At 42.7% G+C, this 27,603-nt stretch overlaps 1 protein-coding gene across 3 annotated transcripts in view; it reads left to right on the plus strand.

The window, feature by feature from the left end:
* Window positions 1-27,603, plus strand: part of nlgn1 (neuroligin 1) — a 267,371-nt gene that overhangs the window by 229,049 nt on the left and 10,719 nt on the right. The gene's annotated exons all lie outside the window — the stretch shown is intronic.

Below are 27,603 nucleotides of genomic sequence, written 5' to 3' on the forward strand. Positions count from 1 at the left end.
ATCACTGCAGTCAATGACCTTCAAGGCCTTTAAAGACAGCACGGATGAAGCATACACACATCGGCACACGCACACAAGCAGACTGGCTCAGGGTGTGGTACAAGCGTTCGAAAATCATGTTGGAGCATTTTCCGTTCTGTTCACAGCAGAGGTGGCTAAATGCACCAACTGGACACCAACACACTCACACACAGACTGGAAAATGTTTTTATTTTCTTTCTGCCTGTGATATAAGCATGGGCAGCTGTAGGGTAGCAGCATCAGACGCTCCACCAGTGGGACTTTCCTGCTCCGCCTCTGCATGTACAGCATAGCATCTTCCAGACCAATAAAACTCCATCCATTTTTCATTAAAGCCATCATTTATTGTCACGGCTGTGGTATTCCCTCAACTGCGGCTTCTGTGGTCGTTCCCCCTTGTTGAGGCAAGTTCTCTGTCAGCCAGTGTTACGTCTCTCCCCCTCCCTCTCCCTCTCTCTAAAAGGGATTATGTCCATCAACGGGATTGCTTTTGCATCAGATCAGCAGGAGGGCTAACAGTTTCTGTCATCTGGTGTGTGTGTGTGTGTGTGTGTGTGTGTCTTTGCGTGTGTATTTAAATATGTGTATTTGTGTGTCCGCTGGTACATCATAGTTTTTGCTGGATAAACAGGCTAAGCCAGTGGAAATGTGTGCTGGGGAGTCAGTGGGTGACTTGCCTCCTGACTGACTCAGCTGCCTGTCCATCACCCTCATGGAGACTGCGGCCAAGTCCTACATAACATTACTACTGAAAGGCACAGTGACACACACGCATGCACAACTGATCCACTTTGAAATCTGCTTTCGTGGAAAATACATAAAAAAACTACATCATAACTCAGTCAAATCAAATGCATTATTTGCCATTTTAGTAAAGATGTGAATAAATCCACCAGCAAGGTGAATTCAATTATCTTATTTTCAACACAGTTTGACTTGTTCACATTATTTTATTGAACAAAATGTCATTTATGCAACCTGCTGACACGGAATGAAGTGAAAATAATCTTGAAACAGGAAATTAGTGAAGAACATTTGTGTGAACTGAGAACAACTGCAAACGATGCCGACGCCCTGGCACGACGATGACTTTTCGCTTTTCTGAAATTCAATATGTGACTGAATGGCTTAAGAGGGATTTTATCTGCAGTGCTGATGGGCAGTGCTGGAAAAATGGAAAACAGGCCACTGTGTGTGTGAGCATGTGTATTCAAGAGGTCGTTTGGCTGAACACAGTGGTCTGTGCACTGGAGTGGAAGTCGTCATCATTTGCTACTGCATTTTTATGTGGAAGCTACATGCTGGCTTTTTTGGAGTGCGCGTGTGTGTGTGTGCGTGTGTGTGTGTGTCACATCAGTGTCACGGTACAGGAAATGGAACAGGTGCTGTGATGGGTCGACAGCTGGTAAGGTTAGCAAGGACACGTTTAGTGCTCACAGAGGAGAACGCACACACACATGCACACGCAGTGTTGCATATGAAAGTACAGTCTGCTGCTTTGCATTGTCCTCTCTGTTGCTTTGTGTTACTGAGAGACTGTGAGAAACCCACAGGTTAACAACCGTGATCAATTAGGCTGCAATCTTATTACTTAGCTGCCCTGAGAAACACACTGTATACATCCGTATTCTACCTACAGCCCCGCACACACACGTCCAATCACAAATGTGCAGCTGGTGCTAACAATAAAAGGCATCCAGAGACGCTTCTAATTGCACTATCCAGCAGATCATTAAGTGAAGATTGCATTCTGCCAGCTGAGATTCAAAGAAAGAAAGAAATTCAATTAGGGAAGAAAGAGAGCCAGAAATAAAGAAAGAAAATGAAAGACCATTGGCAACTGTGATGCATGTCTGTCTAAACGAGTCATTTCATCAGCTAGTTACAGTATTCAAATCTGATTTCTTTTAAACAAGCGAAAACTTCCGATGAAGAGGAGAATTGCAAAATGGATTCACAAACTGGAAGCAGCGGGAACTAATTATTGGATGAAAGAGCATTTCTGTTACAAAAGAGAGAGTGAGAGCAGCATTGTGCTGAGTATGACATGCCTCTGTTGTTGCACTCAATAAGTTAACAAGTGGAATAAGTGCTGTGGAAATGTACATTGTACTGAATTTATGAAGACAGCAGGTAAACAGGAGGAAAGTGTTGAATATTAACAGAAAACAGCAGCAAATTAAAACAGGAGCTGTTCAGGAAGCAGAATCATGGTGGAAGCACAGGGGGAATTAGGACTGAAGACCTCATTTAACCCCTAAGAACACGCTATTTGAGAATATTCCTTCAGATTTCTGAGAATGAATATCAAATAGTGCAGTGATTGGGTGAACCAGTAGATTTTCTCGACCTCACTGCAGCTTTTGAACACCATCAGCCACAGCTTTCTTCCATCCCACAGCATCACCAGCCTCACCGTTACTAACTCCCCTCTCCCTCCCCACACATCAGCAACCTTGGAGTTATTTTCAACAGCAACCTCTCACTTGAACCGCACGTCAATCAAATCACCTGAACTGTCTTTTTCCACGTAAAAAAAACATAGCTCCTCTCCGCCAGTCACTCTCTTTCTCTGCTGAAACTTTGATCCATGCCCTCATCATATGCACAATCGACTACTGCAACAGCATTCTTTATGGCACATTATCCTAAGTCCTAAAAAAACTCCGGTACATCCAGAACTCTGCTGCTCCCCTGCTCACCCCCTCCTGCTCCCATGACCACATCGCTCCTGTCCTCCAGAACCTCCACTGGCATCGAGAATGGTGTGCTATGTACTTATGACAGGATTCGGTAATAATTCTCAAAGTTATTTGCAAAAAAACTGCGAAGAATTTCCCATAAGAAATGAATGGGGAAATTTCCTCAAATTTCAGCCTTTTTCAAGTTTCTGCTGCCTCGCCATACTTTCTCCTAGAGACTTCATACAAACTTTAAAACATAGATAATTTTGTCGGCTCAAAATGAACCTCGGCTCACTTTTTCATATCTCTTACGGTTTTCAAGCTATGACCATCTCAAGACCATAAAGTTTCTTAAAAAAATGCTCAGAATTTCTGCCCCTAGAGTGGGTGATGTCATCAGCTAGAGTGCCAGAGGCAGTGAGAAATCGCCTGAATTTTTTATTTTTTTTTAAATTGCCATAAACTCCAAACGGTGAACAACGTCTCTTCCCGCCTCTGATTTCAATTTTAAAGGGTTAGCCCCCACCAAATTTAAATAAAGAGGGATCTTGCACCAGCTGCCCTGCTCTGCTGCTCCATGTAAGGTGTGCTCCAACACACCTGATTCAAATGCTCAGCTCGTTACTGGGCTCTGCTGAGGCCTGATAACGAGCCATTCATTTGAATCAGGTGTGCTGGAGCAGGGATACATCTAAAACATGCAGGGCAGTGGTACTCCAGGACCAGGCTTGAGAAACAGTGGTATAGATAACACCAGCAGCCCCCTCGTGCAACTGTCAAAATTTCGGCGGCGCCGGAATTGTCTAGTTATTGACAACAGTAAATAATACCAGAGGCTGAATTCTCAAGTAATGCAACAATGAATAAAGCTTTTCAAATAGTGGTCACCTACTTTGCCTGTGCCATCTGAAATGTGTTGCTCAAACTAGAGCGAGAAGGCCGAGGAGTGGATTATCTGCCGAGTTATCACATGTCAGCTCCAGCAGATGGCTCGCCTACAGGGAGAGGAGTTGATGACACTGCACATTGCTAAAAAAACAACCAGTTGAACACTAGTTACAGCCAGTTACACCATGGCACAACATGTCAGCGTGTGGCGCGTCACTGACATGCTGCAGAAACATAAAGTGATCTTATTATGTCAGAAGTACAAGCGTGTGCGTGTGTGCGTGCAAGTGTGTGGCGGAGATCATCAGCCGTCATCACCTAGCACTCTGCCTGCCTGAAAATGTGTGTCTGTGAGTCCGTGGGTGTGTTTGTGTGAATGTTCCAAGGTCCAGTCCATTGTATCTATTAGATCTATGGCCAAGGCCTTGGCCTATACATCACCCTGGCCAGCCCTTCATACCCAACCCTGAGGTCATATATCTACTCTGTGTGTGTGCATGTGCGCGTGTATGTGTGTGTGAGTGCGTGTGTGTGCATGTGTGTGTGTGTGTGTGTGTGTGTGTGCTCTCGCATTTGTGTGCATCCTTGTTTGGCTACACTTCTACACAGTTTACTCACCGTGCTGAGGCACTGAGACTGTTATGGCCCCCTCAGTGGCTATAACCAACACACACACACACACACACACGCACACACGCAGCCACACTACACACACACTGAGCTGCTGTGGGTTGTTGAAGAGCCCCTTGTGCGTTCTTGTAGGAAAATGTGTTATTGAAACCACGGCTTTATGGTGGTTGTTGGTCCCACCAATGACCACACACACACACACACACACACACACACACAGCACTATCTGTCATTCACGGTCAATGAAAGACATGGTGTGTGTCTAAGTGTTAGGCTAATGGCCCTGCACTGCCCACCCTGCTAGCAGCTGTATACATGTGCCTATCTTACTATGATGTATTAGTGTGTTATTATGCTTCTGAAAATGTTAAAGGTTGCCATGAGAGCACTCTGAGTGATTTTCTGCATAATAGTTTTTATTTTCTGCCTCAGAACTGCGAGCAATAAACAAATTCGACCCAGTAAAATTCATCAGGGGAAAACAAAAACGAAAATACATTCCCCCTCTCTAACTCCAGTCTCTTATTAATTATCTTTCTCATTAATTATCTGGTGTGATCGTCTGGCAGGATTTTCTTCACTTATATTAGGAAACTCAAATTTTACTTAATTTCGCATGTATTGTAGTTGGTGCCGCAAAAACAAGGTAGAGGACAAACACAACACATCCTGATAGCTAAAGGACAGAATAGGTCGTCTGACTTCCAAAACAACATCTTTTCAATGTCATAGATTGCCAGCAACAGGTGTACCTGACGTCCCCATTTGCCCCTGTCATAATTTCTATGGCACAAGAGGCCGCAGCCTAACACTAAATGTAAATATGGGTGATGATAAATAGCTTTCACAAACCTGTACAGACAGGACAGTGCGGAAAAACAATAAGAGAGCAGCAACGGGCAAAACACCATCAAATATTCTTATCAAATCAAGGAGACTGTGGAATTATTTTGCATCATATGGAAGCCTCAAAAACTCCCATAACAGCATGTACACCACTTTCTTCTAACAATCCCACAATGCAATGTGTCGCCTTTTATCGCTGCGAAATTTACAGCTGTGTGACACTGCACCCGATGATGTGAAGTGATTCAGAAGTGTCTGAAATCTGAATTTACTGCACGGAGTAAACTGTGGATTCTTTATATCCAGAAGGGAGTAATGAACGAGTGAACAATGGAGTCCCAGTCTGTTGTCTGTTCATTAATGTTATTAGTTCCACCTGAGCAGGTGGAACTAATAACAAACTACGGTTAAGTTCAAATGTCCATTGTGAGAAAGATCTGCGTGGGCCTCTTGAGTCTGCTGAGAGATATGTTAAAGAATACACTGTGTGGACATTTACCCAAAGATGGGTTTGGGGCTTTAAATTGTAAGTCCAGGGCCTGAAAATGCTTGTTAGACATTAGAACATATCCTAAACCAACTAGAGTAGACAGTCCTTAAATACCAGAGTTTATTTGTAAAGTGAGATGATGGAGGAGACGTTGACCTCAACATCCTGCCAGGCTACTAAACTCTGGCAGTGACCCGGCAGGAGAACAGTTTACCGGAAGTGACCAGTTAACAAGCTTCTTGGGAGTCATGTGACTTATTTCACATGTTCACATGCTCATGTGCAGTTTATGAAAAAATTAAAATTAAATTAAAAACTAATGAATCACAAGTGCAGTGAAATTACTTACAACAGGGCAATGCTACCAATTGCCAGGCAGGGGCCACACTTGCAGATCATATATCTAATGATGTGTGTGTGTGTGTGTGTGTGTGTGTGTGTGTGTGTGTGTGTGTGTGTGTGTGTGTGCTCTTTTGGCAGCCCCTCTGGACACCCTGCTGTTTTGATATTGAACACTCTTTGTTCATCAATTCAGTGGATTTCCAGCATTGCTAAGGTGATGTCTGGGCTGAAGCAAAGCCTTGTGGGAGTACTGCTTAGTGATGTTTATGCAGAAACTTCAATAGGCATCAATTTGCAAGGACCTGCTGTCGGGACGTGTGTGTGTGTGTGTGTTTGTTTGTGTGCGTCTTTGGGTGAAGCTGTTTCTGTTGCTGCTCACTTTCCTAGAGAGGTTTGACAGCAAGTCCCCAAAGACGCCACGTTGCCTCTTCTTGTTCCTCCTCCTCCTCCCCCTCCATACCTGTCCCTCCATTTCTCACTTTTTCTTATTCTTATCTTTTCACCCTCTCTCGATCTCTCCCTCCTTTCCGAGCCTTCATTTGTCCCACCCCCCCCTCCTCTTTCTCTCTGTGCTTCAATCTTTCTCTCCCAGCATGCATAGGGAATCTGACGGCGAGTCCTCATCTTTGAGTTCGTATTCATTGACAGTTCCATGTGGAGCCTCACAGCTCCTTCTTTCTGAGACAAAACAACAAAATCTGCTCCCCATCTGTGTGTGTGTGTGTGTGTGTGCACGTGTGAATTCCCTCCACCCATGCCTGCATGCACATGTGGCTACATGTTTGGCTTGGACTGATACATGCCAAGATTGGCCTTGAATTAAAAATCAGATATCAGACAGTCGGAGTGAGCTACCGAGCTGATATGATGCAGCATCTCTGCAGACTTCAGCCCGTCAATACGTTTTTATTATTTCATACCAGATGTCTGAGCGGAGAAATCACTCCTGTGTGCTGTGCGGGGATTTCAGTCCTCACTTCTGAAAACCTGGCTCACCAAGCAGCTGCTCACTTACCTGAAGTGGCTATAAATAAGCTGTTTTCATGCCCTATGATTATTTTTAATGTTGTAATGAATACTTATTTTTTGGGGGGGGGATTGGAGCATGAAAGTGGTAAACTGCAAATGTGGAGGTTAAACCCAACAATCAACGGGAAGAGCCAGACGTGCATTATAAAGTCTCTTCTCAAATGACACCGTAACCATAGCAACCGCCTGGCACCACAGGCGCTCCGACACCTGTCTGTAAGGTACACACGGAGGCTGGGCTATCAGCGGGAATCTGTGAGTGTCAATTGTCACCCATCTGGGCTGAGGGACAAAAAAAAAAAATCAAAGGCAGCTGAACGGGGAGTAGCATGGCAGGCGGCGTGAACAAGATCCTATCGGCCGAAAAGGTGCATTGAGAACACCTGTAAGTCTGACTTCAGCCTGTGCTGCAGGGTTGGATCATGGGCTACAATAAGACAATCCCTCCCATGAAGTCAGTTAAATGTAACATGAGGTAGTTTGTGTGCATACTTCCATCATCTGTCATATCATGATATCCAGCAACACTCTCAGCTTATGTCATTTTTTCAACCTTTGGCTGGAGTCTCTGCTGTCTGAAAAGAGAGAGACCCCCCCCCAGAACCCACTAGCATTCGCAAGGTTAACCATCAGTTTTCCGGTACCTCATCTCAGTCATATCCGATGTGAGTATCTGCATTTACTGCATGGACCGTGTGAATAACGTGTGGAGCAGATTTAACTCTCCAGCAGTCTGTTTGTGTGCTGATTTTGTTGTGCGCATCTGTTTGCAGACATGCCAGCCATATGACAGATGAATAAAAGATGCCTCTGCTGACGGGAGATGAGTTGAGCTGGGCCATAATTAATTAATATGTGAATATGGCGCTGGTTCTGCTCTGTCATTCTGCAGTGGCGGATAGAGTATTAGATGCATGACGAGCTCATCAACATTAGAGTGGAAAACTTTCGTCTTTACCGGGAGGACTGTTGCTGGAAAGGAGTCATTGTGTGTGTTATGGCACAGAGTCGCAGACTCTGGAGGGGAGGCGTCTGCACACAGCGGATCACTGAAAGCGACTGGGTCACAAACCTTCTCATATTACAGCTAAAGAGTACATGGAAATATGTTCCTGAAAAGACATTGGCAACGCAGCATCAGGATATTGATTCGTTGCTTATCAGCACTGCCTAGTCCGACAGTTTGATGTGACTTTTGTGAACCCGGTGCATCCCGCTGGATTGACTCATTTGCATAAAATAGAGGTCAAGTCATGATTATGCAAGTGCAGCTACAACCATCGGTCTGTCTGGTGGTGTACTAGATCCATCATGCAACCAGATCCCCTGCTCGCCATAGAAAATGAATAGGATCTATCGACTTGACATCCATCAAAGCGGTTTATTAAAGTTTTGTACTGAAACCATATGTGCACTTTTTTTACACACAGAATCAAATCTATTCCTCATGAAATTCTTCATGTGTTGAGAACATGCCTACATTAGGAACCACTGCTGACCACGTGTATACACTAACCCCTACAGGTAGACAGCTGGAATAACAGTTCAACCAATTCTGCTGCCAGCATAAATAACGGATTGTTGACTGTGGCGCCTGAAGATACGATTGACCTTCTACCCAACGCTGCTGCAGTCCAATTTAGACATGGGATAATCTATCATTATCGGTCTTCCACGAGGCGTTTTCCAGGTGTTTCTGTTTATTTTTAGTCATATCTATCCTGGGTGAGATTTTGTTGAAATTTACATCGACTTCCTGTTGATCCTCCTTGAAGCCTGTGTTGCCTCTTTCATCTTGTCTCTGTAATCCCACACGGCAGATATCAGTGCAGTTTGAGAAGAACCGCTGACTAGAGACGATCTGGTGATGAGTTTTTTTACATGATCAGTTTTTTTTTATGAAGTGAAATTTAACGAAATCACACATTTGTAGCATAGCATACATACTATATCTGCTCTGGAAATACCATGTCCTGTGCTCTCCCACGAGTCTCGGCCATGCTAGCGGCATGCAACATGCTCCAATTGATAATGCTAGCGTGACGATGATGTTCGGCTGGTCAAAAGTTCACCATCTTACATTAGCACACAGTACAGCGATGGGAATGTCATTAGTTTTGCAGGTATTTGGTCATACCTCAGCCTCACAGTTGCTATGTTTTTTTTTCCAGAACAAGTCGTCTTGCATTTAAGCTAACAGGCTCTATTAAATGGATATTGTTTACCATAAATGCTGCTTCCTTTTGTCAACAAGCCCGTTGCACAGGCAGGGGGATCTATCAGTGTTCATACAGGTGTGCGTACGTGTGTTTGCCTAATGCCAACTTTGTTGTGGGTGCATGGAGCTCTTACGTATTTAAAACTTGTTCTGTGCATGCTTTGATAAATGAGGCCCCTGCTTGCTAGCTGCAGTGCATGGTGGGTAGTCTGTGGGAGTTTGAGGTTTAATTGAAAAATTATCTAGCGCTCGTGTCTGGGTGTGCCTCGGTGCTGTGTACCTGCACGGATGCCTGCGTGTTTGCTCACCTCCCTGTGGCTGCGTCTGTGTGTGTGTCAGGCTGCCAGCCAGTGTGTGTGTGTGTGTGTGTGTGTGTGTGTGGGTGGTAGGTGGAATAATGAAGTGGATTACGAGTCGCTCAGTGGTGTGACGAGGAGGAACGGATCGATAACTAGATATGTGCGAGAGCGCCAGAGTACAGCGGAGAGGAGAGAGGTTGGGCCACGAAATGACATTTTGATTGTGGACAGCGAAGGTGCGTGGGTGGCAGGGGACGAGACGGGGAAGAAGAAAAATGGCGAGACTGAGGCGAAGCAACAGGACAAGCGACAGAAACATAGCCATTGTATTTTCTGTAATCATTTGATCGACTCTCCTGTTCGTTTTATCACGCTTTTTACATTTGCTCTCATATTTTAAGGTCTTTGCGTCCATGCCCTCTACCAGATGACAATGTATGAGGCTTACTGTAGGAGAGACAGACAGGAGGGACAGACTTAGAGGTGTACAGACAGAAATATAAGACAGCCATTGTAGCAGGACTCGCTTCTCCGACTTTCTTTTCTCGGCGTCAAATCCGCTGTATCTTCTGGAGACAAATGGTTTTTAATCAGAAAAAATCCTCCCACCAGAGGTATGCCGAGACGGTCCGGACCTGACGGGCCTCACAAATCAAAGCTAAACCCCTCTTCTGCTCTCTCTACAGTTCCATAACTCATCTCGGGTTTGTCAGCTCACATCTGAAGGATTTTTTTGCTTTTTTTTTATCATTTGGTCTTTTTGTTTTTTGGAATGTTTATGTGCTCCATGTTTGTTTGTGGAAGTTTTTGGCATGCACTCACTCTCTTGGTTTTATTTTTGGTTGTCATCTGTAAGGGTTTGCTGGCGTGTGTGGGCGCCTGAGTGTGCGTGAGTCTATCTGTGTCAGTCAGCTCAGTATGGATTCTACAACTGAGATGGAAATCAGAGGGGAAAAAAAGCTGAGCCAAAGTCTCTGCTGGACACCACCAATGAGAACAGATTGTCTGAAGAAGCTGGCAGGGGTCGCCGCCTTTTCGCTATCTCTCTCTCTCGATCTGTCTGCTGTCTTGGATTCTCTCTTTGTGCCTCAAATCTCCCCAACCATCTCTCTTCATTTCTGTACATTAGCCTGTCTCCCCATTCAGCTTCAGATATAAGCTGTTTGTTTGGCCCCCGTCTTTGGTGATTTGGTGTTGCTTCCCAGAGAGCCACATGCACCAATCAGATGGTGTGGTTTTACATAAATTAAATATTAGAGGGCGCCAATCTTTTTGCTCAATACTTAGTTTTTCCTTCCTTCAGACCCGGCCTGGTTTCCACATGCAGCAGACAGCTGCTTTCAGCAGAAAAGCTCTGAAGCGCTCACTGAACACTACCTGTCCAGAAAACCGCAGACACACCGTGCTGGCACCTACCTGGTAAACATGTTGAGTATCTCGCAGCTAAAAGTGGCTGCTGCTTTTCTACAGATCTCAGATGCGTAGTGGTAGTTTGCTGACGTGTTCGCCACAAAATACATTTGACCATGTCAAATGTTGTGTTTTCAGGTTCTTCTCAGCACACTAGAACTACGGTGAACTCTCACAAACTGCAGATATGATAAAGTTACAAGGATATCAATAACTTTTACGTATTTTCAGTCATGGAGGTAATTTCCTGAAACAACGTTCTTTTGGAAAAAATGGTACAGTTGCAGATTATACAACCGAAACACAAAAAAAAATAATCTCACCACTGGTCGGCAGGACCTGGTTGATAAACATCAGTGTCTCCCTACCGTGAGAGCAGTCTGTTAATAAGTTTAGTATGACAATGAATTGTCCATTTATTTTAATTGAGGTGAATCAACCCTGAAAGGAGGGAGTTTTTTAAAGAGTTAAGGATTGGTGCACTGGGAATATGGGACAGTGTGTTTAGCATGACTTTCCAACAAATGTCACCTGTTTGCGCACAGACTTGGCAGTCCTCTGTGAAGGCATGACACCGCACCATGTTTCAGACTGACGTGCTGCAGAATGACTTGTGTCTTGGCAAGACACTGTATAGCACTGGTGTTTTGTTCTCATACCGAATAAAGGATTCAGTTAAGGATTTTTCTTCAGATCCGCCTCGAGAACAGTTGGCTATGACAGTGTTGTAAACAAACAGTGGGTAGATTACTAAAGTCACATTTCTGATCAACCGCCTCCTAGACAAACATTGCCATTTGCACGTCTGAGGTTTACTGTGGGACTGGTGCGCCATACACAAGTTGTTATTTGGCACAGGCCAAGTTTTTTTTGTTTTCCTTTTTGTTAACTCTGGACAAATATTCATGCATTAGAGGCAATAGTGAGATATGTTCAGTCACATCCTATAGTATATCCTGTTGTGTTTGCCAGTGTCATATATACCAAGCAGCTCACTAAGATCAGTAAGTATAAGACAGATAATCCTCTCCTAGCCGAAGGAAGCATAAACATGGCCTTTTTTACTTTCTTGTACTGCACAATAATCCTGATGCTAAGGCAACAGAGATTTTATTCAGCAGGATCTGATGTAAACAACCCTTATACAATGAAAACAATGTGGAGGGTATAGAGGAAGCAAAAAAGTTCAGGTCGTGCAAGGTGCTGGAACAACTGGCCACATCAAGAGAAATCTAGCAAAGCTTCAACCTGCAGTTTTATTGCTAAAGTCAGACAAGGCTAAGTGGTTTGGACAATCTAAATATGAACAGAATTAAAGCCTCTGACTCATTGTAAATGGCCTGATTTGGGTGTAGCTGTCAAGTTAGAAAACAGCACCTTGCTGTGCCTCTCCTTCCAGCTCAGCGTTTGTCACATGTTAACTTGGAGAAATGCTTGTGCCAATGGTTTGATAATCCAGCACCATCTCTAACATCTCTTTGCAATAAGGGCCGTACCTACCTGTGCTATCAGCAGGAAGCTAACATTTAATTGCCATTTACATCATATAAAGTGGGGGAGCACTGCCCACAATTAAAAGCTCTGATGGTAAAGATAATCATAGCTAGGGTGCAGTAAGAAAGATGTGATAACTGATGAATTAAGCCCCTCTGAGCTCTGCTGCAGGGTTTCAGATGGATTAGGCTAGTAGGAGAGATTCTTTGAACTAACATCTAATTCATTTGAATTAATTTCAACGCAGCTAATGTAACCTAATCCCATAGTGCGTTGATGAATTGCAGGGCCTCGACTGCCTCACTGGAGCGTGAAGCATTAGCAAACAAGCAATGGCTAAAGTCATCAAACAGGCCTGGTGCCCTGGTGGTGTCAAGATATCCGTTCAGCAAGGTGGTCAGCCCCGCGCTGGAGTACAGCACACAGCCTGTTGTGCCTCTATACTGCTGAGTTTGAATTTGAACGTATAATTATAGAGTGAGTTATGGAATTGGAATTGTTCTTTCGGCAGCATTCTCATGGGAGATAGCACAATGTCTAGCTAATTAACCCACCATGTTCATCCACTTCATATTTTGAACATCATAGCATTAACACCATGGTATACCTACTTCAGAGGGACTGAGCAGACACTAATTAAAGCTGCGTTATGCAGACTAGCGGTAAATACACCTGGGCTCTCACTTGTAACCATTGCATGAGCACAGAACGGGGCCTGAAAGAGGTGCGCGTCACACCCCACACTAAAGGTGTGATCTATAAGAACAAGCTTGTACGACCACTGCGAGCCATCTGTACGGACATTTGGGGGGCAGGAGAAACTGGCACCGCCAGTGGTGAGGTGGTAAATTGAAGCCACAATCATTACACTCCATATATCCTCACAGTGAGTCACCACTAAAAAAAAATGTGTTCACCTATAAAAAACTTCCATTTTCTAATGTTATCCAATTATTTTGACAAGGTGTGCAGCAGTCGGTCTGGTTGCTATAAAGTTATAAATACTGCACGGTGAATGCACAGGCACTCCTAGAGGACTATGTGAATGGAAGAATTAACAATATGCGCTGTCTGACCGCCGCCTTACCCTCCATTCCTGTGTCAGAAAAATAGCTTTTCTTCGTCTTCCTCTCTGCTGTTGCCATCGTTCACCCTAAAGATCCCCACCGATCAACAGGCTCATTTGCATGCATCAGCATGCATGTGGGGCTTTGCGTTGACCACGTGTGGTTGAATGTGGGCGTGTAGTGGGCTGGATGGGAGGCTGATTCACGTGCGTACATTTCCAGGTGGACTGTGATTTATAAAGGGAGGGTTGCTTGAAGGCGGTTTTGCAAATCTGCTTTTTTTTTTCGCTGCACGCCATTTGTGGCTTTTGCACGCACGTACGCTTTTCTTGTATGGATTCTATGCACTGCTTTATAAATGGGAGCCCTGCTCACTAATTTTAAATGACAAAATCCAGCTGCAGCTACTTCAGCTAGTTTAGACTGAAAATGGTACTTTTATCTTCTTTTCAGGTTTTTACAAATACTTGCGAAGTTGGCTCACTACCAGCCAGCAGTTTATGTGTTTACTCACATTTAGATACATGGCTTCTGTATTGCTTCCTCTTGCCCTCTGTGTTTCATTTGCAGCCTCCACCAAGGCCCAAATTAGATTCTTACTGCAGAAACACGAGCAAAGTCAGAAGTAGTAAAGGCCAAAGAATGAAAAAACGGCCACCAAGAAGTGTCTCAACAATGCTAACCTTTGGTCAGACTTACACAAATTGACAAAAAGAAGAGGAGAGAAAAGAGCAGAGTGTTCTATCTGGATGAGTAACCTTTTCTCCGGCGACCAATCAGGCAACTGGGACCAGTGTGCGCGTGAGTGTGTGACTGTGTGCAGGTATTTACTATGTAAGAGTGTTTAGAGGGGTGAGATCCTTCTCTGCTAATCTGTGTGAGTGCATGAAATTGTTCTTCCAGCCAATGAAGCTGGGCTTATTTTGTGTGCGTGTGCACGTGGATACAATAACAGGCGGAAGGCAAAGAAGTTGTGATTCTGTAGAACTATGCATGACAGTATGTGTAGAGCTATCTTTGAGGTGTGTGTGTGTGAGCAGAGCCGAGATAGTCCAAGAGGAGGACTGACATTTCCAACCAGCCTGTTTATGACTGGAGGCAACAGGCGGCTGCACAGCGACATCACTTCCTGGGTGGCCGGGGCCTCATTAGGGAGGAAAGGCTGACAGACTGAGAGAGAGAGAGACAATGAGAGACTTTAATACAAGGAAAGAAAAGGATTTCATGTAAAATGTTGATCTCTGGCCCTCTTGCTTTGGGCAATATTGTTCTTTACTCTCATTCCAAAACCATATAATCACTGAGAGAGAGGGGAGGTGAGAGATGGAGGGAAATGGGACACACAGGGAGAACCCTCAATGCCCCCAAATGTCACTGTTATTCATTTGCATATAATTGAAAGCCTCGCAGTGTGAAACCTGAGAGGCAAAAAAACGACTCCTACCTTGTGCAGTGAATGCTGAGGTGTGGGTTCATCTGGATTTCTGCAGGTAGCGTATGTCCCAGTTGTCCTGTTTGACAACATCGGTGTCTAGTTGGGAGAAACGGAAAGAGCCTCACTTATATTTTAGTATTTCTTTTATATTAACAATGAATCCAATGTTTGATGTGAAGGGGCACGCTCACCGTGAAGAATCCACAAACAGTTTTCGCCTGATTATGCCGTTTGCCCAGCCGCACCAGACTTTTTAGCCTCTTTAGCTCATTATTTGGCCTGTGAGGCTCCCATCAGCCCCATCTCCAGCAGGCACCTTTTTTCACCTGAAAGCTCAGATTAACCCACTGTGACCTGCCTTTTTTGTGCCGTGTGAGTCTACTGAGCTGAATATATTCCATCATTGGAATATTACCACTGATGCATTAGTGTGCAAGCAGCATTTCAGTTTCGTAGCTCATCGAGGTGCAGCTAATTTCACTGACTTTACACAGCGTTGTGGAGTCCCACTGTCTGCAGGAGAGCAACGGATATGGCAATCATGCATTTTGCATCAATTAACTGCAGCCAACAATTAAATGGAGTAAAGCATACAATATTACCCACAGTGCTGTAAAAGTGTCAAGTTGCATAAAGTTGAAATATTTAAGTCCAAATCTTACTGAATTCAATCATATGTCTTTTGGCAGAATATGGCAAAAATGGAATATGATATTCAGAAGTGTGTTTTCATTAATATAGAGTCACCTGAATTTAAGAATCATTTTGTTTTTGTTACCTTAGGATGAGGTAACGATGCACTTAAGTCCTACACACTGGTCCTTTAAGTCCAACACTTCAGTTAATGTACTTAATGTACTTACCTCTCTGTCGACTTGCGGTCGAGACTTCCTCCAAGATTTCCAACCGCTCATATTCAGACTGAATTAATGCAAATTAACAGCAGTGACATCTCTTGGCTGATGGAGAGAGAAACCGCAGAGGGCACTTTCAGTCTCACTTGACTTTTTTCTTCCCTCCTTCCCCTTTTTTTCTATTCTTTTCCCACCTTGGATTCTCTCGTGGATAACATGTTCTGCCTCCTCTCCTCTGTGTGGCTGTGGCAGAGCAGAGGGGCCGGTGATGCACAGCTCCATGGCTCTGAATCCATCTGAGTGCCTTCTTATAAAAGCACTAAGCGGCTTATGCTGGTCCTATAAAAGACATGCATATCTGAAAGCCACCTCGCCTCAAGATTTTAGCAACATGCTGTTAGAGTCTGACCTATATGGGGTTTTAAGGACCAGCGCTGATATGGATGCATTAGGAGGGTGGCTGACAGTAGTTTGAGCCAGTACTTACTCATTGTGAACACATTCAAGCTGGGGTTATTGCAACTAGTATTCAACCAAAGTTAAATATGTTGTTTATTTTGTGTCAAGGCGTCAAAAGTCCACACTGAGAGGCAGCGTGAGCAAGCTTACTTCCTCATGCATGCACTTTACTGTTTTATATGCAATTTCAAGGCTCCCTCATGATGCAAGTACACTCTGAAATCATTTATCAGCAAATCCATTGTTATTTTATGCTTGTTGCTAACTCTTGCTAGCTGCAACACTTTTCTATGTAGGATTTTCTCCATGCTGTTGATGTTTTGTTAGCATTATGCTAAGCTGGCATCAGCCTTTTTTTCCAAATAGAAGTACACCTATAAAAACTGTAGTTAACAGACCAAAATATTTGGAAATAAATGCGTATTTTCATTTAACTGTGCTGAAGTCATTACACTCAGGGCCTCACTGGCCTGGTGTGACCAGTGTCATATTCTTTTTATTGCTGGCAAACTCTGAAGGATGCGGACAGTTACACCACCCATAAAGATCTCAACCGGTTTATCGCACAATTAAAACAACTTAAAGAAGTAAATACTTTATGTTCTCTTGAAAATTTCTCCACTGACTTTTCCAAAACCTTTTGATCTCAAAGTGGCTGCATTATTCTTTGATTCTCTCTGACTCTGTCCACCTCGGTGCCTCCATCTTTATTTTATAACCCATCTACAGGACTGAACGTGTCAGAGCTATCTTTGACTTTGCTTCCTATGCAGGCTTCATGTTTCTCTGAAATGCCACTTTCCATTCCAAGTGGCCTCTTCCTCTCCCTGCCTTCCTCTTTTTCCTCCCGCCTTTTTTCCCCTCTCTCGGCACCTCCCACACTCCTTTTCTCACATTGTCATCCAGCTCTCACACTCTGCGTTCTCTCCGTTTCTCTCGCTCTCTGCTCTCTCTCTGAAATGTCTTGCTTCCTCTCCATTTGGTTTTTGCCACTCTGTTCTCATCTCTCACTCTCCGGGGTGCAGTCCTGCCTATATGCTAATAACGTCCCTGTGCTAAGAAAGGAGGCTGCGTAAGCATTCGCATCGGGACTCGACACGCACGCATGCATGGACAAACACACGCTCGCACGCTCACACACACCATATCCATTTGCCTGAAGTGTGCCACCCCTCTCCCCCCCAACCTGTGGTGAGGTAGCACAGCCTCACCTCTTCTCTCTTTTTTCATTTACTGGAAGCCATTATTACAAACAGACATACGGACTGAATGTGATTTTCTCGTAATTGCTTACTTTGTCAAACTGCAACTTTCTTCTTTTTTCCTCCTCTTAAATGCATCAATTTTAGTGTTGTGCTGCACTGCTAGTCAACAAACCTGTATTATTCAGACTGTACTTCTGGAATATTATTATGATTTTTTTCAAGCGCCAAGGAGTGCACGCACCATCTAGAGTCTTAATCAATCCCTTCAGATAATAGCACATCTTTTCTGAAGGTCACCTAATGCATATATATATATATATATATATATATATATATATATATATAAATATATATATATATCAGTTATCTTCTGCGCTTATGTGATCACAATCACAGTGTTTTTGTATATTTCTGACCTGTTTACAAAAAAATCAGTTATACTATCCATCGGCTTCTGTTCCTATGATATATCTTATTTCTATTGAAAACAACATGCAAAGTTTTGAAAATTGCTGGAAATCAGTTGGCTTTTATTGTTTTTTTTTGTTTCCTTTTTTAAAAACAATGCTACGCTATTATCTCTTGATAATGAATTATGACACTTTTCAATTCAACCTGGAGTCACAACTGTATTACCCGTACTTGACACCTCCCATTCGCCAGCTTGCCTCAATCTTATTGTGTCTCTGGAGGAGGCTTTTGTAATTTCCCCAACCCTCAAAGTAATTACACAAAGAAAAATTAACAATAAAGGATCATTCTCTTGTCTTGGTTTGACAGATGGGTGAAGATTCCAGGTTAGACAATCAAAGTGAGCTTCAAATGAGGTACAATCCAAGCCGCACTAGATCAAGGAGAAGCATTTAGGAATACAATATTTTACCGCCAGAATATCCTGAAGGATTTAAGTGAGAAAGTGAGTAGATGGATGATAGAATAAAGCTACTGGCTGTGTGTTGTACTGTGTATTGAAAACACAGTAGGCTTTAAGTAAACATGTAAATTAAATTATCCAAGCAGTGGACTATGCTGTCAAATGAATGGTTTCTCTGCATTCTGGAGTAAAATACTTGATGCTATAGCAGCAGTCAAAGCCCAATCATTTTTTACATTTTCTTAATTACATGCTATTATGTATTCGCTGCACAAGGCTGGAATAGCTTGAATAACAGTTCAATCACATCCACACCCACACAGAGAAAGCCTCCCCGCTCCCTCACCGCCTTCAACCCGGCAGAAGGAGGTAATCTATACCAGCTTGCCCTAACAGGCAAATCTGTAAGGACAGCGGCGCAAATTAACACATGTTTGTGTTTGTGCAGAACAAGAAATATGAACGGCAGCTCATTTCATTTTTGAAGTTGACAGCTTAATTTGATTTGCAGTGGGGGGAAGGAGGGGAGCGAGGAAATAGAGGGGGAGAGGAGACGAGAGGAGATTTGATGGACAGGGAAGTGGAGCTGTGGATGAACGTGGAGCTAGAAGGAGGATATAAAGCTTTTACCATAAAATATATAATACATAACATATTTACAGTAATACTGTGTATGTGACTTGCAGCCTGTCACATGCTATGTTAACCAGCGCCTGCTGTCTGTCTGTGTGTGTGTGTGTGTGTGTGTGTGTGTGTGTGTGTGTGTGTTGTAACAGCCTCTATGTAGAAGGACTAACAGGTCATTGATGCAGCTTGAGCTTGATCTTCTATCTTTACATATTCTGTATAATTCAGTTATTCCTGATGAGTCTCACACACACGCACACACACACACACACACATACAAACACATTTACCACCCTCTAAAGGTGTGTGCTGGGGCCTTATTGTCTCTCTCTCTCTCTCTGGATGTTTTATTTAAATGAACATTTAACTTCTGTGGTGTCGGTTTACTTGCAGAAGATAAGTAATGCCTTTCAAATGCAAATGTGGACACACAAACATGGCACACACACTTGCATCAAGTGCCTTTGTAACTGAATTAGTTAGTGGATTACAAAGGTAAAATGACAAATGATAATGAGACAGTTTCCCCTTTCAGCTGTGTGTATATGTGTGTCTGCACCAGTTCTCTGGGACATATGTTAATAGGGAAGTCTCTGGAAACTGTCACTTGTCCTTTGCACGTGTAAAAACAGTGTTCTGTGTTGGGTTGCTGCATTTGAAATAGGTTGAAACTGCAGTATACAAAAAATACTTGATGTTTTGGCCACTTGGGGATAGCTAAACAAGCTGTAAACACAACCCTGACCTATATTACCTTTTGGATATGGCAAACTTTTTTTTAATAAACTGTCGCCCATTTACCCTCACAGCAAATGGAGCAACGTTAACATTCAATTGCCATTGTGCTTCCTGGTAATATCTGGTTTGCAAGTATTTTTATGTTAAGAATGGATCGAATGAGCAGTAGTAAAAAAAAGCTCTGATCCACTCACTGTGTTAGTGAACCATCTCAGCTAATGTCTGAGGTTTTTTTCGTCTTAGGTGTAGAGCAAACCGGAGCAGGAAGGAGGACTAGTACTGCACTTTACCAAGTGGCCGGAAACAGGAACCTAAACAGGAGCCATGTTCAGACCTTGTCTGCTAATTGAAATTAGAATTTGTTGTAAATGAAACTTGCTCTGATGCCTCAGAGTGCACAGAAAACTTTACAGTGGACTAGCTTGACAGTGTTTTCTGCCATTACCTCCAGTGGTTTCCTCGCCTCCTCCTTCTTTGCTTACTTCTTCAGTTAACATGCCGCACTGCCCTCACTGTACTGTAGCTGCAGTAAGAGACACAGCCTGGTAAAATAGTTGTACTTACTTTCTATATGCTTGAAAGAATATTTTAAGGTGGAATGTGAAATGACCTGCCATATAGCAACTTGCGTATTTGGAGCTTACAAGATGATCCATTCGTATAGTGTCAGTGGGGAGAGTTTTATCACATTACTATTAATTGCACCTGCATATGTGGATTTTTTCCCACACCTGAACCAGTTGTGAGATGATTGATTGGGTGTGGTCAAAGTGAAATGCAGCTGTTTGTACAGTAAAGCATTCAAGCACAGCTGTTGTTCTCAGACTGTTAAGACATAAAAGGTTTTCATTTATGTGTTGCGATATGTCCCTAGAACTGCAGCTTTTCTTGTAAAAAGTTACTTTACATCACCATACATCATATCTGGATTGCTTTCTGGTCTATACACTCACTACATTCACTCCTTTGAACACCTATCCACGCTTTTTATCTGTCACCACGCAAACAGGGCACACCTGAAAATGAGAGCTCGCTCTGCGTTTGTCCCCAGTGCTGTCTAAATAAAGGTTGAATGAGTGAATATTCTGTAGCTCAGCATTCATTATTTCCAGTGAGAAATGCTTTGTGCCTCATCAGCATATTCCCCAGCTGGTTGCCCTCAGCGTGCTGTTTTCCTCTGGGTTGTTGTATGGAGGGAGCAGATATAGATGGAGCTCTGCTGAGGCGCTGTAAATATTTGGAGCTGCTGTTGCACCGCTTTTCTAAGCTGGCAGCCACAGACTGTGGGCCAAGGAAGAGTGTGAGGAGCATGTCATGTTGTCTTTTTTACCTCACAACAGAAATGATGCAGTCGTTGTGCTGCTGGAGGGTTCTTATATCTGATCAATATGGTTCATCATTATTTTTCCGTGTCTTTATAGCTGAGTAGATCTCATGGGAGAAAACTAATTTGTAAGCACGAATCATTCGGTAAGTTCCTAACTTTTTAACCTCTGTCTCCCCCCTCTGGCAGTGAAAGTAACTACACAAACGCTGTTGACGCGCTTATGATGCTATAGGCTCCGCCACACTCCCAGTTGCTGTAGCGTACTCCATCGCTACGGTTGCTCCCCCCTCAGCTTCACAAAAACCCTACATTACAAACAGTGCTGCTACATGGAGTTTGACAGGCACCAAGATCAGAAAGCACTAATCAGCCCACAAGTTCTACATTTTGTAACGCCTAAAAACAATGAAAATACTGGTGACGCCTACAAGGCTCTGCATGTATACATGGTATCCTCAGTGTTAGCTCCTCCATGGCTGCTCCCCCTGCCTTATTGAACCCCCCTTCCAGAGATTCAGTTTCATTTGTGCAGTTTCAGAAGATTTTTCACCCTCACAGGAATCATTTTCCATTTGAAATATTACATCTCACAAACTGTCATGGTACTCCTGGGGAATGTTCCAGCCTGAATTTGAATCTATAGGCAGTTTAACACTGCCACCTTGGACATTTGTCTGCAGGGACTGAAACAGGACAAATATCCATAAATCATTCATCATTTGGAAACACAATGGTGGGTTCTGCCAAATTTTCTCCCGGTCTTTATTCTCTTATTCGCTCTCTCTTTTTTCTTTCTGAATTCTGCATTTTCTTTTGATTTCATGTACTGTAATAGGCCACATCTGCGGCTCCAGTTTACCTGCTTCAGTGATGGTGTTTTCCTGATTCCTCTGCTGGACTTCCTCATTCTGCCTTTCCTGACATCCAGAGTCAAAAGGACAGACAGTGAAAGAGAGAGAGAATAGAGCGAGGATTATGGTATACAGACCATGACTGTGAAAAATAGATGTGTGCAGAGAAAGAAGTATTAAAAAAATCCCATCTTTCTCTCCGTCTAGCGTCCTCTCTCTGGTTCAACAGAGATAGCAGGGATAAAAGCTGGATTCCTGGATCAGGGTTCACCTTAATGTTGTCATCCCAGGGAGCTTAGAGGCCGAGTGGCCGTATCACAGTCTCAGTGATCACGGATGGTGGCTTTTAGCCAAACCTGAGACACAGACACATATATGATCTATCTTACACGGGAGAGGAAAATGGAGTGTGTTGGGCCTAATAGGAGCTGAAAGGCTGATAAAACATTTACAGCATGTTGACTTACGTTGACTTACGTTTTTTACTTTGAAGTTTTAGTTGTAATGTTGGATTTTGATTTAAGTAATGTCAGATTGCATTAATTAACATGTTAAACATTCTTTTTAGTGATAATCACTTGAAACTGGTCAAAATAAATAATAAGCAAGTTCAGACAGCCCATCAATTTTTGTGAAAGAGCAATCTATTCACACACTGTATGTTCCACCTGCTGTCAGTAGGGGGTGCTGATACTTATCAAAGTAAAAGGTGAGGAAATATAATAAATAAAAATCATAATTTATTTTCTGCATTTTTATAGCAATCTTCTTCCATTCAAATGCATCATCAAAGCAGATTAGCTTTAGCTCAATGGATACATTGCATATAAAGTTTGTCTACATACTGTCGTTTTGTTTTGTTTTTTGTCCATGAAACGGCACACCATTGCAATTTTATAACATTAGCTTCCAATTCCTCATGCTGTGGGACTCAAACTTCAGTCTTCAAGCAAGAGCCAGTTTTGCATAACCAAATCTTAAGACACTGGGAGATTGTAGTGCCTTCCAATCTAGGCAACATGGTCATTACATTTAAACCATGTAAAAGGTTGAAATGTCTCAAGCAATACTGCAGAGCGGCTTCAGTCCTCATTCAGCTCTCCCTGGCACAAAAATTATGATGGCCACTCTTTCTTCGCTTTTAATAGCCTTTTTTGTCTCATCGTACTGTACTCTTGGATCACTGCCTGGGGTGACACTCATTATGAAGATCATTGCTATAAAAAGATGGTAATATAGGATGTCTGTGTCATTAATGTACCATTATGAGCTGGCCTTCATTCCGGTACCAACAAAAACATGTTATTTGACATATCAGTGTATGAGAGGTTCAGCTCAAGTGTTTCACATGAATTGGATGCTAGTCAGTGTCAGCAGTGGATGGATGACTCCATGCATGTAGGCAGTGTCTTATCATCCAGCGGAGCTTTACTACCCGGTCTACTCACTGCCAAGAACCAAGTGTCAGTAAATCTGTAAAATATCTATTCAGTTCCATACTGCTGCCAAGGCTAAGAGAGCAGTAGCCATGAAGTGTAAGTGAGTGCAAATCAGTTCCAAACTGCTCCTGTGCTTTTGTATGTGTCTGTTAACCCATCCGTTTGCTCCCGTATGAGGACTGAATGTCTTCGCAGGGACATAAAAGATAAAGGCAATCCTCCAAACTGGTTTAGAAATGAATAGCTTCAGTATTGAGATCAGAATGAAGATTAGATTTCAATTAGAACAAGGTTTGAAGAACCTGAATGAAAAGTACTCAGTTCCCTAATATAACAAATCAAACATGCATGTGCTCTGTTTGTATCTGCATCCGTGTATTCACATTTATCTCATGTCTGCATTAGAGTACTGAAGTGTGTGTGTGTGTGTGTGTGTGTGTGTGTGTGTGAGAGAGAGAGAGAGACAGAGAGGGAGGGAGAGCCCTGCCCTGCTGCCCCACCACTGTTGGCGTACTAATCATTCTTCCTGCCTCGCTCTTTGTGATTGCCAGCCCATCCCTGCACTGCAGCTAAATTGAATCAATTAAAATCTTTCTTGTAGATGGCTGCTGTTGCTTCCACAAGATTAGGCTTTGATCAAGAAACACACAAATAAATAAATAAATAAATGAGCCAGTGGAAAGGGAATAGAGGAGGAATGAACTCAATTAAAAACCCAGCTGAGGGACGTTCCTGTGCGTGGGTGTCGGTGAGAGAGTACGGATGCAGATTCACTGTATGTGCCAGTGTGGGAAGGAGTGCATGCTTGCAAGCTCTCACTGGTGAGTATGTGCAAAGAACGTGTGCACGTGTGAGAGAGAGCGCTTATGTACAGCAGGATGCCATGTTGTACTGTGAACTGATGACATTGTGTGTGTGTGTGTGTGTGTGTGTGTCTACATACGTACCTTTGTCATAATTTTTGCAGGACACATTATCAAATTACCCATCAACTTTACACTACACATCATTTAGAGGACTCTGTATGGCCATTATTAACCAGCCCGTCCTCACCAGAAAAACAGCTGTACGGGTCGCCTCTGCAGGAAGGTTGTTAGGACCAATATTTATGTTTATTGTGAAGCTGCGAGCGTTAGTGGCTCTAGTAATTATGACGGGCGCAACAGAGATTGTCAAGTGACGTATAAAAAGACAGTCTGCATCTGGAGGAGGTGGGGTGGATGGATGGGTCAAACAAACACAGCACTTTTACCAAGGGGAACGTTGTGAGGAGTATTTTAACGTACATGACGTAAGGAGCAGTTCTGTTTTCAACTCAAACTCCTAAACCCAATCAAGTGGCTTTGTTACCTAAACCCAAGCAAACTGCAACCGTTTCACCAGATGAGCCATGTGACAATGAAGGTCCACTCTGCCTATCCCTGGTGTTCTCTAACAGCTATATATGTTGTCTTGGAAACGGTTATGTATGTCATTTTTGGTGTCATTGGCAATTGAACTATGGAACTATTCAGCTATAAGGACGTATTGTTATGAACATAATGTATACACTATGGCTGCCATGATCACATTCTCATGCACTATCATACATAAAAACATCTCATAACAATAATATGAATCCATTTTATTTTGTAGTTGCTGTTTAACTCAACACATAAATTTCAAAGTCGTGTCACACTCACCACAATGATGCTGAGTTTTAATTCCACTTCTACTTTGCACGTTCCTTCTGTTTGACATGTGTTTGTTTTTTGGGTTTTTTTTGGTCACTGTTAGGCTACCATCAATCACACAGAACACTTCCTAGACAGCATTTCACATTTAAAGCTGCGGCCAAGTAGGCCTATTCACGCCCTTTCTCGTGGGTTTTTAAAATATGAAACATCTGCAGAAAAATGCTGAGTTTTACTGACAGTAGCTTACCAGTGAACAAAGGAACTGCAATGAAGAAGTGGTTGGAATTTATCAGTATGGCAAAAATTATATTTTTTAAGAGACAAATTTAAAGCAGTAGGTAGGGGAGAATGACATGTTGTTGTTATTCTAATGGGATTAGTGTTGTTGAAGTACAATTACACTGTTTCTCAGTGTTTTTTTTTTTTTAATTGGCCTTTATTTGTCATGCTAAGGAATTTACAGTATATCATTCTGGTTTTCACTTTAAATGCACGGGTTAAATGTACAGTATTTATTCACAGAGAAGTGATGACATCATTCCTTTCTGCAGCCTATTAGAAGGTCATGTACCCCCTCTGGGGCATTACTCCAGGTGTCTCTGTACATGTGGCCTGAGTGCATCCCTGTGGAAATGAAGTGTAGTGTTGACTGACACTGGGTAATGAGTACCCCATTTAGTCACTGAGTGGGCCGGTGGTGAGAATAAGAACGTAAAAGAGAACAAGGAAGGAAATATGTGAGCATGGCGGGGGTTCATGGGTGGGATTGATGGGTGTGGGGGACTTCCTGCGTGCCTGCAGCAGGTAATGGAGCTTTTAGTATGGAAATCAGAGAGAGAGGGAGGTGGTGATGGTGGCAGCGGTGGTGGCGGGTGGGTGGGCGGGGGTTGGACATGAAATTGCTCTAAAAGACCAGAGCTCTCCTGTGGGTATACTCGAGGTGCCTTGTCTTGTCAGAGCATTCATATCTCGCTAGCACTGGATCTTCATGTGCTTGCATTGACCAGGAGTACCAGAGAGGTTTAATTGGACGGGAGAACAAAAAAAAAGATGGGCTATGGTTGTATAGATGGAGGTGAGGCTGGAGTTAGACTGATGCTGGGATGAAAGAGGAGTGGTTTTGTTGTGAAGCAGGTTAGTATAATGTGAATATACGGGCTGTTTTATGTAATACTTGCTAATTTATTTTATCAGTCCAAACAAAAGCCCACGGATTTAAAGCATGAATGAATATTTGCATTTTTATTACTTGTTGCATCACTATGTTGCAGTTTCCCCCTGGTTACTGCAGCTTGTGACTTATTTTTGGAGTTTTGGCTGTTGGTCTTATTGGTGATAATGAAGTCTTAGTTTTCTCTCCGGTTAGCCAGACTTAATAGATGAAGGTGAAATGTAAAATGATTACCCAAACACCTGTCCAACTCTGACCTACAAAACCTGCTGTGCTCCCAGATGTCAGCAGCTATTTGAGTGAGTGCAGTGTTGTCATAACCAAGTAAAATGATGGTCAAAATTACAAAAAACATATGACTTCGCAATTTAATTTACCTAGAACATTCTCCTGTAACTCATACATTGTGTCATATTCGCACCCCGACCCCTAGCAGGCTGAAGTTGACTTGTTGAAAAATCAGTGATTGCTATGCATTTCCATCCTTATAGTACAAAAAAAGCCTGTAGTCAGAGCTGAGTTTCAGTTGTACAGTATGCAAAGCGGTTTATGTGGGTGGTACATCATGAAGTCTTTCTCCACATGTATTTATCTATAGTGTATTTCTATATATCCATCAGGCATTAGGGGTCAGTTTTAATTCTAAATTGCCTTTAATTCATTTAAAGATGTTAGACTGAAGAATTTTTGCTTTTGCTTTTTTTTTTAAAAAAATCAATGTCTGAATCATTTGGCCCAACTGAAAGGGTTTTATTGATTTTCAAAACATTCATTTTTCTTTTTTTTAATTTCTTTGCTATAAGAAACAAATCCCTGTTTTCATGGAACACGACTCTTTCTCATCATCATCATCATCATCATCCTACTGTAAGTTCTATTTGGGGCTGGATTGAGTCTGCCTGTGTTATATTTAGCATATCCACACTTTAAGTGGCTCTGCAGGGTAATAACTCTTGTTTTATTGCAGCAAATTATCAAGCAGCCAGGCTTGTTGGTTTTCTTTATACAACGGAGAAATATGCCCCGTTGACTATGCAGTTATGCTTGGGTGGTCCAAAAGTAGATTTTTGTTTATTTTATTTTAATCAAGGAGATCAAACAGAAAATGAGGGGGGGGGGGGGGGGGGGGAGTAGCTGTGTCCCTGTGGGTCTTCACTTTTCATTTTATTAGGGATAATTAATTGCAAACTAATGAATGTAGAAGATTTTTTCCACATTAAAAGTTCTTAACTGTAACTGTGACTCATTTCAAGTCATGCTGGTGTTAACTTTTTTCTGTCCATCCCAGTTGACCATGTGATGAAAATGCAATGTACAGTGTTCAATGCTTTCACACCAGACATTTAGATTTGGTCTCAAATTAATACCTTCTTTGCTCTGAACTTGTATATTTCCAGATAAACTAGTCCTCTTACTGAACAAAGACATTCATTTCCTATTTTGTCAAATCAATCGCTGTAGCACTAATTTGTTCATTTAAGGTCTTTTTTTGGGTACGCTATCACAATTTCTCTTGCTTTCAATGATGA

Source organism: Chelmon rostratus, chromosome 4 (assembly GCF_017976325.1).
Source record: "Chelmon rostratus isolate fCheRos1 chromosome 4, fCheRos1.pri, whole genome shotgun sequence".
In the NCBI taxonomy this organism is placed as follows: Eukaryota; Metazoa; Chordata; class Actinopteri; order Chaetodontiformes; family Chaetodontidae; genus Chelmon; species Chelmon rostratus.